The 15094-nt window shown below is 45.2% G+C and overlaps 2 protein-coding genes across 13 annotated transcripts in view; one reads left to right on the top strand and one right to left on the bottom strand.

Annotated features, from left to right (window-relative positions):
* STRBP (spermatid perinuclear RNA binding protein) overlaps positions 1-7262 on the bottom strand; it is a 59259-nt gene extending 51997 nt beyond the window's left edge. For 11 of the 12 annotated variants that reach the window (XR_014591449.1, XR_014591450.1, XR_014591451.1 and 8 more), the window contains exon 1: positions 6821-6910. The gene's annotated coding sequence lies outside the window, so the exon portion shown is untranslated. Of the gene's footprint in view, positions 1-6820; positions 6911-7242 lie in introns of those variants that run through there. The other variant, XM_083875661.1, reaches the window with a different exon arrangement.
* A 109-nt stretch (positions 7263-7371) lies between these two features.
* The window catches only part of CRB2 (crumbs cell polarity complex component 2), a gene marked incomplete at its 5' end in the record, with an annotated part of 55408 nt that continues 47685 nt past the window's right edge, over positions 7372-15094 (top strand). The window contains 2 exons of the mRNA XM_083875629.1: positions 7372-7415; positions 14940-15003. The remainder of the gene's footprint in view (positions 7416-14939; positions 15004-15094) is intronic.

The raw sequence follows: 15094 nt of genomic DNA, 5'->3' as shown, positions 1-15094 counted from the left end.
TAGGACGTGGAATAACTGCTCACCAGTTTTAGCTCTCTAAAAAGATGACAGTCACTGAGAGCATGTGACATGGAAAAGGCATCCTTCAAAGCAGAGGTGGGGAGAAATCAGTTCTTGGACATTCATGTTCTCCCCTTATCTTCTGTTGAGCTATACCAGCTATCAGAGTAAAGGGGAAGAGATTAGTACTGGAAGAGCAATAGGAATCCACATGTTCTAAGTCTCTGTATCTGTTTCCTTGAAATCCCATCAAGTATCCTACTTGGAGATCCATGTTTGCTACTTGTTCCATCATACCTCAGCTTTCCAGTGGCTGTGTCTGTTCCCTGGTACTTCACTCCCTGGAGTCACAGGCTGTACACCTACAGCTTCCCCTTCTATTCCAGAGTCTTTTCCATTAAAGTAAATCCCCCCAGATTGTCACATCAGACATACAGCAATTGAGCAGAGAAGTAAAAGTAGAAGAGTGCCAAGGAGGGTCACAGAGCAAACTCAACCCCCCATACCTGGAGAAAAAGAAGGTTCCATATGCAAAGAGCTGCCCCTTTCAGCACAGCTGTATCAAAAATAGGAATAAATTAGTAATCTGTCTCCTTGTCTTCATACTGGAAAATGGCTTCAGCCAACCCCAGCATCAGTCACACCTGTCAAAACATCACACAGCTTTCTCAGCTGGGAAAACCAGCCACGCAGGTTGGGCCACTGCCACCACTCCCACCACGGCCAGGGAATGAACACCATGTAACTATAGCTGTTATGTGCATTCAGCTTCAAAACTGATCAAACCTTAACACATGTTAGTCAGCACTTCCACATTCACTGATGTTATTTGTTTTACAGATAATGAAAACACCCACAGCCCAGGCCCATAGACCTTCCCCACACAAGGTACCACCATTGGACCCTTGATGATCATGCTCCTACTCTGTCAGAAACACAGCACCAGCTGACTGCCATGGGGCAGCTAACTCAAGTGCTTTTTATTTTCTTTTTTAATACAAGCTGTAATTTGTTTGTTGAATCTATTCTGTCCTGACATGTAGTCTCCAGGTGATGTGTTTGGTCCAGCTGGTCAGTGTCTTGCTAAGCAAGCTGTAAAAAAGCCTTGTAAATCAAACACCTTTATTCAGGTCTATACCAGCTGGCAATTTTAAAACATCACCTATTTCAACAGTGGCAACTAAATTCAGTGGAGTCCATGTCAGCTTGTTTCCTTGCTGAATTTTGTACAGCCTCTTTAGTGAGTGAGATATCACATTTATGATTCCATGTTAACTCATGTTATGAAGGAAGATACCATGTTTATGGAGAGGGTTAAATTGGGACCCATGCTTTGGCTGCTAGGTCCTAGCAAAAAAACAAAGCCCTGCAACAAGTGAAGAAAATTTTATGCCTCCCTCAAGATCAACCATGACTTACCACAATCCTGTTATGGGATCATCCCCTGCAAAATATAGACTAAAAAAGATGCATTAATTTCACAGTGTCAGGGGAACTATGGTAAGCCATTTTTTGGCAAAATCTTGCTGGAAGGAATCAGTTGTTGTTTGCCCAAAAGGCCCCTGCCCACAGCCTCAGGCCTCCTCAGCCTCTCGAGGGAGCGTTGTGCCAAAGCTCATTTCTGGAAGCACAAAGCAGCTGCACAGAGGTTGTGGGGCTGGGCTTCCCACACACCCATGGGCTGTGCCAGCCTCTCCACAAGGCAGATCCTGCTGGCTGAGAACTGGGATTAGGGAACATTTGGTTTAGGGTCATTATCAACTCAGTTCTATAGCTCTGGAGGAACATTCCCCCATGGAACGTCATCCCGTGTCTCAGGGAACACTAAAGACTCTTGAGGGCCCAACACTTAAGACGCTGTGCCAACACTCCAATCTGCTGTGTTGCAAGTCAAACAAGAAATGTGTTGAGTCAAAGTGTCTTCCCTCCCAAGAATCAAAGGAAAAAGAGAAAAGTACAAGGCCCTAAACTCAGACTGCCATTTTCTGCTCCTACCAGGGGGCAATTTCTATGGGGCAACACCAGTTTCTCACCATTGAGTTCATTTACTGCCAAGCCAAATGCCAAGTTCTACTTTAAAACCTAAATGCATTCTGGTTCATAAGATTTCTTCAAGTTCTGTGACATCTCACAGCAACCCACGAGTAAGACTGTTCTTACCAACCAGACACTCAAACATAAAATTTTTCAATAAAGACAATTTAAACTAAATGCACAAAAAGAACAAGAAGCAGCAAAATTTAATTTACTGGCATAGCCACACACCCCCCAATTTTATTTTCTTTTTAAGCATACAATTAAGGGTAATTTAATTCCCCTGTGTAGGCATTACATGAAAGAGAAACATTATTGTAAGAAGAGCTCAGTACTGTTGGTACACAAACCTTACGACAGATAAATTAGACCTTAGGAAAACAGCATATAATTTACATTTTGTTATGTCAATCACCAGGAGCATCTATGGGCTCTTAAATAGCACACCAAACCGCAACATAAGGGAATTAATGTAAATCAACACATGTGACAGTATCACTTCGCTTTCCACAATCCAAAAGATCCCTAAAATGGATTTCATAAGATTATTCCTCTTCAACATCCACTTGCACCTTTTAAGTTACCAGCAGGTTATGACAGTATTTCACTACAGAAGAGTTATAAAGTTTTGCATAGTCATAGAAAAATCAACGACCATAAGACCACAAGGGCATAGGGTTTACTAATTAATCTCTGACCTTTATTACTGGAAGAAGCCAAGGGGCAGATGTGCAGGTGGCTCAGAGAAACAGCAGCCTGGCTCAGTTGCATGGAAAATCCAGCCTTGGGTTAGTCCCAGAGTTCTTGGGTTTAGCAGCAGAGGAGGGACAGCAGCCCAGGGTCATGCTTTACATTCCCTTCACTCACAGCAGAATAAATTACATACTCTGAATTTGTTCTGGGCTTCCCCTATAGCCAGCACCTCGTCCACATTCTGACACCGCACAGGAAATTAGCAGAAAGGTCAGGATGTGCGTTGCCCGGCAGAGCTGGGAGCAAAAGGCAACAGACCAACATGAGGTGGGCTCCAAGAATTCTGTCCCCTCCTATTCCAAGATGACTAGAGTAACATGGCCAGAAACATAAGGTAATTTAGCTACTAAATAAAGTCTAAAAATCCAGAGTGCGAGATGTTTACTCCCTCGTATCATTTGTAAGAATTCCTCTGCAGGTTTTTTGTTAAGGGACATGAATTGAGGTTTTCAAAGAAATTAAATAGGAACACTGTTCCTCTGTGAGCTGACACAGACACAAACTGTGACACTGTTTTCTGTCATCAGTGCTCAGTGAAAAACTTGCACATAAGAAGGAAAAACTACACAAGTGCCAAGAACTGCAGAAGTACAGCTGGAAAAAATGCTGTCTTTGGCCTTGTAGCTTATATCAGTTACTGGTTTAAACAAAAGATACCAGCAATGCCTTTCAGGTAAGGCTTCTCCTTCCTTAAACATCAAGTACAAAGTTTCTGTTTGTCAAAGCACACTGTAACAAATGTAGTCAAACTATGTTTTCTACAGAAAGGTTTGAGACTTGCATTTTTCTGTTCTTTAAATCTTTTAACAGATTTTTCCTATTGCTTTAAACGGGAATTTTCCTTTTGATTTCCTCACTGCAGCATATTCAGCAGCAAAGCAATCTTCACTTGCCAATACTGCTGGGCTACAGCAAATTCAGAACACAGCACCAGCCGAGTGCTCCTCATGTGGCCGTTGTCAGAAAAGTCCTCGCCCAATACAAAGTAAGGCACAGACCCCAAAGTGCTGAAGTCTGCTGTTGGCATGGTGAGAGACACCCTAAACCTGAACTCACCAAGAGCTGGAGGGGAGCCCAGAGGTGCAGACTCACCCTCTGCATCCTCATCCCCCCAGCATCTCCCTCAGCAACCAGAACATCCAGCACCTCCCTCCTACCTGCCCCAAGTGCTCCTCTGCAAAATACACAAACTGCCACTATTCCACTCTTTCCATATTGATACTTTGACACTTCTAGGTCTATGTACCTCACCTCAGCCCAGAGTTCCCTGTTTTAACAGACACTTCACCAAGCATGTTCACGGTGGCTTTTCACACACTCAGAAGCTTGTTAACCAGCCAGAGCCTTTCCCACTCCCCCTTACTAGCCATGGATATGCTCTTCAAAGAGCTCTATTTACATGCCAAGCTACAAAGCAACGTGGAAAAACTGCAGCTTTTATGATTCTACAGTGAGGTTTTTCACAACATGAAGCAGCTTCTTAGACTACTCTATTTTTTTTTTACTTTTTTTTTTTTAATTTCCAAACAAGATTTCACAGTTAAAAAAAAAAAAAAAAAAAAAAAAAAAAAAAAAAAAAAAAAAAAATCTCAGTCCACCCACAGGCTTTTGAGGAACATTAACAGAGGGACTTCAAAAGAAGAGGGCTCTGCGACCTTAAGCATTGCATTCTGAATGAACATCCATGGAAAAACTGTACAAGTCAGAAACAAGAAGTCACTAAATGCCACATATCCACCAGAGTTTAAACTACTCCCATGTTTAGGTCTAGCATGGTTTGCCTTATGCCATCTTCTGTTGTACCTTTCCAACTGTTACTGTCTTCTCATTTACTTCCGAGCCTTTGGTTTGAAATCAGCTGTGTCTGAAATTCCTTTTAGGACAAGCCAGAAAGCCAGGTTTGGTCACTTCCTCAGCAACATTGACACCAGTTACCCCTAGGGCTCCCCCAGCCCCAACACGCAAGTGTTTCTATGTGGAATCTTTCTCCAGTTCCTCAAGAAATCAACTCCTAGATTTCCACCTCTATTTAGCCTGTCAGCCACATAGAGCAAGAACTTTATTAGCATCTTCTCTGTGCAGAGATGAAAAATACTGCCAATAGTTCAGCAGAAATGAGTCTGGATGAACACCCCATGCAAATCAAGCCCTTTATAAAACCCGGACTAACCAAACTCACAAGAATAAAGATTGTCTTCCAGCTACAAATGCCAAAGCAGCACCAGACTGGCACCATCAATGATGACATTCTGAGGAACAGAGAACTGAAAACATTAAACCCTCATTGTTAGCAATCCTACCTCCTCTTCGCCACATCTCCCTGGATTCTACACAACATGAAGCAAAGGAAAATGGTTGGAAAGCTCCAGACAGATGAAAATTATACATGTCAAGAACTTCCAGAGACAAGTCTAACTTCCTAAAACATGACCAGGAATTTAGCAGAAGCTACGGCCAGCTGCAGTCTGCTGACACAGATTTCTCCTTCCTCTCAACACCGGCAGGAAATAACTACAGCCCAGCTTGTACACCTTCCATGGAAGAGGTGGGCTCATTAAATTCTTGGGAAATGCTTTTGCTGTTCGGAGAGTGAACAACGACCTTGAGCAAATACAGGAGTACAGCAATACAACCTCTCCAGAGACATGCCAGGCCTTCCTCGCTTCCCATTCCAAAAGTTTTAAGGCCTCCCCTCCAAGTAGCCAGCACTGCTCCATACTCCTTCCTTCCTTCCTCTCTGCCACCACTGCTGCTTCCTTTGGGTCTCAAAAATGGTTACCATGTCTTTAAAAATCAAACAAAACTAGACCAAGTTTCCAAACAGTTCTTTCTTCTCCATTCGTTCTAAAGATGTTAAAGTATTCTGCATGAATGGAGAAAATTAAAATAATTTTCTGTCTTTACCCTAGAAGGCCAGGCTTCAAATGTTTGCTAGAACACAAGTATTTTAATTAACTATTAACAGCTATTAACAGCTATTTTAATTAACTTCTAGTTTCATAAACATTTTTTGGAACTGGAGATCTGTGATATTCTTCACATTAATCCCCACTTAAATCTTTCTTTGCTTTGACCACATTTAGCATTTCTGAGTCGTCACGACAAAGTACAATAAAACTTTTAAAAACTGTTAACAAACTAGAGGACAGAGATATAGAAAAAAGTTAATTCCAGTGTATCTAGGACCCCTCACATTATAAATTTTCTCTTCTATCATACCCTGTGCAGGAGCTGCTTGGAATGCTCACTCTTCTTTCTGTAAATCACAAGGCACCATTTTCAGAGCCATGTAAATAAATAATAAGACATTTAGCCAGTTAATGCATATTTCCACTTTGTCTCAAAACTCGAGTTTTGCTCTACTCGGTGGCAGGCATGTGACTCCTTGGTTATCCCTTTCACGCTCTCACTTCCAGAAGGAATAGCGGGTTAATGATTACAAAATCCAGTGCAAAGCAAATACAGAATGAAAGACGGGGGGAAACCCAAACAAGCATCGACCATAACACTGATGCCGAGCTCGGAGCCAGGAGCCCGCCTGGGGCCCGGAGGGACTGGGCTGCCCCGCGGGGCCGGGGCGCGGAGGGCGCCGCACGGACCGAACCGGAGCGAACTTCGGGCCGAGCCCAGGCGGGAGGGAGCCGCCCAGCCCGCACCTGGCCGGGACCGCCCGGGGACAGCGCGCACAGCGGCGCGGCTGCGCCCTGGCCACCTGCGCGCCCCGCGGACAGGTAACGCGCCCCGCCGACAGGTGCGCGCCCCGCGAGCAGGTAACGCGCCCCGCCGCCGGCCGAGGGGCGGCCGCCCGCGCCCGGCGCCGCCGAGCCCCGCGCCCCTCCCGCCGCCCGCCGAGCCCCCTCCCGCCCCACCGCGCCCCTCCGCGCGCGCAGCAGCGCCTCCCCCTCCCGCGCCGCTCCCCGCGCCGTGTCCTGCCCTTGCCTCCTGCCCGCAGTGCCCGGTGCAGTGGGAGGAGCGGTGCCCGGGGACGGGCCGCCCGCCGCCCCGACCCCTCCCCGCCGCCCGCCCGTCTCACCCCGCTCGGCGCCGGCCCCGGCGCTGCCCCGCGGCCCCGTCCCGGCTCCGCGGCCCCGTCCGGCTCCTCCGGCTCCGCAGCGCCGAGCGGGGCTGCGCACGTGACCGCGCCCCGCGCCCCCATAGGCTGCGGCTGCCGGGCAACGCGCGCCCGCCCCTTCCCTGCACCTGAGAGCGCCCTACGCCAACTGCGTACGGGGCCCGCGCCGCCCTGCGCCGGCTCCGTAGCGCCGCCGACCCGGCCGTTTCCTGCAGGCCGCCGCAGCCTTACGGAATCGGCGTAGGGCGGCTCGGCCCGCCCGGCCCCCTACCTGCGGCCGCCGCTCCCCGCGGAGCCCGCACCGGTGCGCCCGCCGCCCGGGGAGCGGCGCCGCCGCTCGGAGCGCCCCGCGGCCGCGCGGAGCGGGAGCGGCCGAGCCGCACCTGGAAACGCCGCTTGCGTAGAGCCCCTCCGAGAGGTCGGTGTGTGTTACGGACTCTCCGTAGTGTCGTCAGCGCGGGCGCCGCACCTGAGGGCTCCCGCCGCGCAAACGGCGTAGCGCGAGCGGGCCGGGCGCAGAGTGCGCAGCGCTGAGGGCGCGGGCCGGGCCGGGCAGGTGTGTGAGGGCAGGGCCGCCCGGGGAGCCGCGGCGGGCACCGGCAATGCACCGGCAATGCACCGGCAATGCACCGGCAGTGCACCGCAAATCGCTCCGGCAGCCCCGGCCCCGGCGGCTGAGGGGGCACCGGGCGGGCCCGGGGCAGGGCCGAGGGGAGGGGGCCGGGACAGGGGGCCAGGGCAGGGCCTCGGCCCCTCACACAGCGCGCGGCCTCGATGGGCTTAATATCCCCCTGCCAAATCCAAAGAGCAGGTTCCTAAACTGAGGCGAGGAATAGGGTTTCCATGTGAGCTCCTTGTGGAATCCTCAGTGGCTGAGGACAAATCGAGGCACCTTCATGGTCTGTTTTGGCAGGTTGGGCTGCGCAGGGTATGTGGTGGTCCATGGTTTCCATCTTTCTCTTCTAGAGATCAAGACAAGTGGGTTTGAGTTAGTTTTCAGCTCCCTGCAATGATCTTCCCAGTCCCAGACAGGTTCTAGAGCAGAGGGCACTGCAGTGGAGGTGAGAGAGCTCCCAGAGCTGATGGTCATCGTGCTCCAGAGCAGCCCTGATGAGCAGAACCTTTAGGTGTGAGGAGAGAGGGTTGAGTCTGATGGATTTTCTTTCTTCTCTGTATAAGTGTTACATAGAACAGTTATAGAACTTCATAAGCCTTCAGCATTCCATGTGCTTCAACACTCAAATGGCCAATATAGTCACTTGAGCGCTTCAGAATTTCTGCCAGATTTTCTAGGTTAAGTGCCTTTTCGAACTCAGTTTCCAGTGCACAAGTACATGGCAGTCATATTCAATATCACTTTTTATACTTTTCAAAATTGATTTTATACGGGCTGTGACGATGAAAGACTGGAGAGCTCTATTCCAAAATAATCAGTACACAACGTGCTGTGCTGAAGCAGCCCCTGAGAGAACTTTGACCAAAGGCTGTAGGATCAGGAGATTTGTGGTGCTGAGGCAAAACAGTACCTTTCATTCAAAAGAGTGATTTCAGCATTAGAGTGGGAGTGGAAAGCATGTGTGCATTAATAATTTTACATGCAGGGAGAGGTCCACCCTGTCCCAATTAGACTTCTATTTTGTGTACTCCTTTGCAAGCCTGTGGCTGAAGTGTCACCCTGGTTGTGAACAGTCAGACATTGCTCTGCCTTTGTAACAGACTTTTATCTTATCATATTTGAGGATTGAAAGGAGAAACAAATATGAGGAATCTCAGTTACTGCTTTCATGTCTTGAATCAAGAGATTTCAAAGCGATGAATAAGTTTAGCCAAATCTCCTGTGTGACCTTAAAATATTAGTGTGGGCCTTGAAAAGAGGCAGAAGATAATAGCTGGAAATCAAGGACTGGTCCAAGGGCTTAACATGAGGACAGTTTTATTTGAAATTGATTTCATCAAATAGAGACGCAGCACAAATACAGCCTGGAGAAAGGCTGCTGGAGGGATGGTGGGATGAGAAGGGGCAGCTGTGAAATGAGTGGCTGTGCAGTGCAGCTGGAAATGTAGTGAGGAGGGAAAAATCTGCAAGAGATGGCACCTCAGGTAGTGAAGTTATTGCAGAGGTACAATAAAGAGGTTTTCAGCTGTGGTCTGAGTGAAATCTTGAATTTTTCTGTTGAGTTCTCCCTTGAGCTAATGATTTGCCAAGGGCAAAAACACAGAGGAAAGGGGATTGATGGATTAATTTGGAATACAGGGGATTGGAAGAGCTTTGGCACTGCAGTACAAGAATATACATTTAACAAGGAAAAGAACATCTGAGGCTTGGAAAAAAGTTAACATCTGTCTTTAGGCTTCATGGAATAAGAAGGAAGAAAATTGAATTTATAGCTCTAAGTATAATCAATAAAAGATGGGGATTGAATTTTACCAAAAGCAACAAGGAATTAAGAGTTACCTTGGTGAAAGTTGAAGTAATTAACAATAATTATGCTCTTTCTTGTGACAAAATACTGGCATAGAAAGGTGTTGGTTTTTGGGGGGTTTTTTAATTATATAACTACAATGGAAATAATGTGTGTTTCCTACAGATCTTTTCATAGAAGTAGTTAGGATATTGTCAGGTGTGCTTGAATGTTACCTGCACCCCAGAGAAAAATGAGGGCCCTCTATAAGGAGTTGCTGGTTGGTGCCACTGGGGGATGCAGTGTCCCAAATGCTGCTCTGAGCACTAAATGGCCATTAGCTACAGGACACGGGAAACCCCTAAGTGAGCAAGGATGAAATGCAGCCTGTCAAATTTCAAGTGTTTGGTATTGTTTACAGACAAATGGGAATGCTCCTGTAGTGCCCAAGGGAAGAGCACTTGTTTTCTTGTTATAACTCAGAAATCTCTGTTTGAGACTTACCATTGTCCAGTGACCCAGTTCTTTATGTGTTTCAAATTCTGCCTTTAGACATATACTAAAGTTAATGGGATTTCTGCAAAGATAGCTGAGGGCAGACTTTGAATTGCAAAAAGTAACTATGTGCATGTCTTTTAAAAATCTTCATAGAAGAAGCTGTCTTTACATGGGAAATTAGTCTCATAAGATTGATATGGCAAAGAGTTTTATTTTGAAAAATCCTTTCAAGATCTGTATTAATTTTTATTCTGAAGTGTAGCTCAGGCATAAGAAGGGAGAGAATCAGGCAGGTAAGTATCCAGTGTAGATGATTTTTAAAACCTGAAAATTTGTACTGCAGAACTGAAAATTATATGATTTATGCTGACAGTCATTTGTGTACCTAACTCTACCAAGTTTTACACAATGCTTGCTAGTATCCGTTGCAACCCTGAAAGATTCTCTGACTTTGAGCTAGAGCAAAGGAGATAAAATGGTACTGGAGGAAAGTAAGACACCAGGAAAGGAGGAATCACACCACGAAATCTTGCACAGGGCTCCTCAGTTCCCAGAGCAGGCTCTGCAGAGTAACATTTCAGAAATCTTTTAAGCAACAGAGATGAGGATCAGCTTGAAAAGCAAGCAAAACTGGAACTAAGGAAATGAGAAATACTTTCAGGTTATGACTAATGCAATTATTAGAGTGGCTACTGCAAGAACTGTGGTGGATTTAGTTTCAAATAAGAACAGAAGTTTTGCCATGTGTGATTGATTCCAGGTTGGGTTACAGTTTAGAAGTGCAATTAGTGAGTCATCTTTACTTTATATCAATTATTAAAAACAACAAAGGTCTAGGTTAAAAGAAGGAGTGCATGTCTCAATATGTGCGGCTCTACTTGTTAATTTTCTGATTTCATTTTCTTGTTTTGAGGTGTGTCAGCTTTGCAGAGTCGTGGTACAGAGTGTTCCTTGAACCAGCACGTGAATTGTTTTTGAGTGAAGCAGCATCACCTGCCATCCCCTGTCACACCATCCCACACTTACCTGCTTTGGCCCATGCCAGCCACAGGGCAGTGTCTGTGGTGACCTGCAGGCCAGCAGCTTCCCGAAACATTTGTAAACAAATTTGAGTGTAGAGGTGTGGATGCTTTAATCTTCCTTTTATAGGTGCTGTTTAGGACAGAGTGCAGCATGGCTCGGCATTCCTGACAGCTCAGTTGTTGTGTAGTCTGTGCTGCCCTCAGTGCTCTGGTTGTGTTCTCACCTCATCTGGCAACTGCTGAATGTGTAAAACTTTTCTTCTGGTGGCCATGGCAAAACTCACAGCAGTAAACACAGCTTTGAGGGACAGTACCACGCTCCAAGGCAGAATTGATCTGACCCAACAGAGCATTCCTCATGAAGTAGGAAGGCCTGGAAGCAAATTATATTACCAACCTTCAGTGGGCATTTAATTACAGTTTCTAATTAAGATGATGCCCTAAATGGTCATGTGAAGTCTCCTGATCTGTAACGTGGTGTAATATGACATATCAACATGGGATGTTGGTACTTTGTCTGGACATCAGCGTTTTTGTTGTGAATGAAAGCGCATGTGCCTGTTGTGCCCATGGGGATGGAGGACTGCAGCTGCCTGCAGGGCAGCTCTGCTGTGTGGGCACTGAGGAAAAAGGGGCAGAAAGAAAGTTCTAGGCTCCTGTTGTCACTGAGCCTGTGGGGTTGGCAGCATCGTATGCAGCAACTTGTGCGCTGCAATTTAAGGGTGTGAAGTTGCCAAGACTGAGCAGTGGTCTGCAGCTCTGCTCTCTGGACATGTCTGGGCCATGCGAACAGACATCCAAAGCAGGACTGAACATCACAGAGCTTCACAGTTTTCAGTCTTTCTACTTTGTAATACACATTTGAGATGTGATTCTGTGATTGCTGAGCCCTCCCAGTGCCTGGGGTTGATGTGGTTTGCACTTCTGTGTTGCTATGCTTGTAGACATGCTGAACCAATCTGGAAATCAGCTGTTTTTTTACATTTGTGGGTAGGACATGATATGTGTTTATCTCATATCAATATGAGATAAGTATTTTCATTTATATCAGTGGCAAGGAGATAAATATTTGGAGGTATGTGTATGTCCTTTCTAGAAGAACAGAGATACAGTTGTAAGGATTGTTGTTTTAGGGAAGAGTGTGATTGGACCAGATAAAGGATGACAGGAGTTTGGTGCAGGTCCTTAGACAGATATATTAGGATGGGTTTTTTCCTTTTCCTTTGAAGTTTAAGATTGAAAACTTGCCATCATTCCAAAGCAGAAACAACTTGGGTGGCCTTTTTATCACTAATAGGCAGAGCAACTAGGCAGGACTGACTCCACTGAAAAGAGGCTCTGTCATACAAGAGGTTTTCCAGGTCAAGATTAAAAGCAAAACAGCTCTCATCACATGAGCCTTTGTACTGCACCCATATTTTCTAAGTGCTGTTGGCTTATCTTTAATGTTTATGCTGCTATCAAAAATAAACCCAGCTTCTGTCTCCCCGGGTGTTGTATTCAACATCAACAGTGAATAGCCTTTTTCATTCCTAAATGCTAATTTCCTTTCTGTTTTCAATCTGTTTCTGGTACAATCAAATTTTGTTTTCAGTGGGTTTGGTTTCTTCCCTCTTTGGTATTTTTAACTGCATGTTTTCTCCTTCCCATATCTGTTTCTGTCTTGGCAATCAGTATTTTTCTGGTGGAAGCAGTAGCTGAATATCTATCAATGACCCTGAAGCCTAGAACTTGAATCAGAGTTTGTTTGAGTGCAGCTGGCAGCACAGTCATAATAATTTAAAGAAAAAAAAAGCTTTACCAAGATTAATTTTTTCATCAACAGACAGTGGGGTACTCTTAGGAATAATTGTAATTGTCTCGCTTTGAACTGTGGTCAGAAATACAGTCTAAAAATCTTGCTACAATGAGGATTTTGGTTCTAATGAAGTAGTGTTATAAGTTCATCAGAAATTTGTGATACTAGAGCCAGAATTCAATGGCATTTGGAAACTGTTCCCAGGCTGTACCCTTGGGATCAAACACTGACCTTGCTGAAGCTGGTGAGGGTGTTTCCTGAAGGCACAGTATCCAAACCCAGCACAGAACATGGCTCAGAACAGATTGTCAGCCTCATGTTGGTTCATCCCCAAGAGGCTGAAGCTCCAGAGAAAACAGAGACGGTCCAGCATGCCAAAGCCTGCAGGTGACAAATGGGTGTTGACCAGCACCATGGACTCTTTGCAGTCTGCTTTGTCTCCTCTCTGATGATGTGCTGTCCCCCCATGCTCCACAAACTAGAAGTAACCTTTCTATATTGGAGACTCTTCACTCCGTGTACCCATGAAGCTGCTGCTGACCTAACTAGTTTTGTCACATAATGTGATAGATGGAAAACAGATCTGCAACAGATACAAGTCATATTCCAGACTTTAGGCATGTCCCTCAAAATTTCATCAACTTTGATATGCCAAAATGTTATCTAAGTGTGGATATTTAGTAGCTGGAGATGTCAGTGAGCTGTGACTAGCAAATGAGCTGTGTGTCTGCTGAAACACTGAGAAAGATTTGGATGCCTGTGTCGTAGGAGGTATGGAGACTGCAATGCTGACTGTCAGTTTTGAAGTTATCACATTTCTCCCAAAGAGAAAATTGAACCCAGTCTGTAAAGATGGTGGACAGCCCAAATGTTTGGACAAATAGTTTTCCTTGTGATGAGCATTTACAGTAAAGGATCTCCCATGGTTTTCTCACGCCAGTGCAATGGTCCAGAATGGTCAGATTAGGCATTTGAACAGAAATGTACCTGTATTTTGGGGAGAGTATATTTTACATGTACTTTCCCATGTTCGGTGTAATACACCCGTCAGTGTGGAAATGCCTCTTTACACAGAATGTTGTCTTAGCTTCCTACCTTACATTAGAAGTTTCCCATCAAATATTTGATCTAAGTTTGCTTGCATTAAGAGTGGGAAGTTGAACACTATTGGTGTATCTTGTATCCTGGTTGTTCTTTTTTTAATTAACCTGCCAAATAGTTTTAATGTTAATGTGTGCATGTAGCGCTATCCTATTTGGCTTTTCTGTTACAGATGCTGTGCAGCAGTTCTGCCTCCTGTTCTGGTGTTCAACCTTTCTATCAGTTAACTCAAAGAAATTTAAAAATTCTATTAGATGCAAGTATCCAGAGCACTATAACTTTTTATTTATCCTGCTTGTTCTTTGATGACCTAAATTATTTCAGCTGGTCTAATTACTTATTTAAAAACTATTGATCTCTCAGGTTTTTTTGTGGGAGGACTTAAGGAATAGTGTGTCTCACAAGCAGCATTATAGTTGCCTGCAAATTAAGACAAGCAGACAGACTGTAGTAATGCTGTAGTAACCAGCTTATTTTAGGTTGCTTATTTTAGGCTGTTTTATCTGAAATATTTATGTACTCATTTAAATGCTAAAGAGCTGGGGTTCCTGCCGTGCACAGTTGTATGTCAGGCAGCAGTTGTGTCCTTCATGGAAAGCCCCCCACTTGTGTTCTGAGGGCATTCAGCAGTTGGGGTCCTTTGCTAGAAATCTGGAAGCTCAGGTGCTGGGGCTTTTAGCCTTCTCTGTCACTGTGGTTTGTAGTGTGTAACACTAAAATCTCTAAATTCTTCTGTGCTTTAGTTCCTCCTGGCTATGAAATGGGGGATAGAGGGGATTTTCTGAGGGTTTACAGAGCTTGCTTCCTAATTTGTGTTTGAAGCCAGCATGCTGTGTTTGTTATAGATATTGTTTAGTGTAACAAGGTTTTGTTATCTGCAAAATTAAAGTACTTTTAAATTATAGGGAAATGTAAAATGTGAAAGCCAAAGACAAAAAGAGTTCTGTCGTTTCCTTTCGGTTTTGCTGCATTGTGCATCTTGCAGTTAGTCCCAACCCGTGTTAGCACTCCTGCTGGATAACGATCTGCCCTCCTCCCAAGGGACAGCACAACGCAGGCAAAGCTGCTCCTCTCTTCTGTGCTCACTAATTGATCTCTGGCTTGGCCACTTCCAGCAAGGTCACAGAACTGGCAGCTACAGAAAACATTGTTCTGTGGAAAATTTAAAGGGGAAGAGTAGAAGTACCTTGGATGGGATTATAATATTTTTTCTTTAAATTCATAAACAATTTGTTGGATGTTCTATTTTGTTTCTGCAGGAGTCTGAAATGCAGAAAGGACTGAGAGCAGACGATTGTCCATTGTGGCCTGTTCCTGCAATTTGTGAGTGAGCCCTATCCTGCAAATTGCTCTTTTCTCACTTTGTAATTCCACTTCTATTTTTATTAGAACACAGCATGAATATTCCTATTCA

Source organism: Zosterops lateralis (assembly GCF_965231275.1).
Source record: "Zosterops lateralis genome assembly, chromosome: 20".
NCBI classification, from domain to species: Eukaryota; Metazoa; Chordata; class Aves; order Passeriformes; family Zosteropidae; genus Zosterops; species Zosterops lateralis.
Note: the sequence above shows the minus strand (reverse complement) of the source record. Positions and strands in the feature narration are given on the sequence as shown.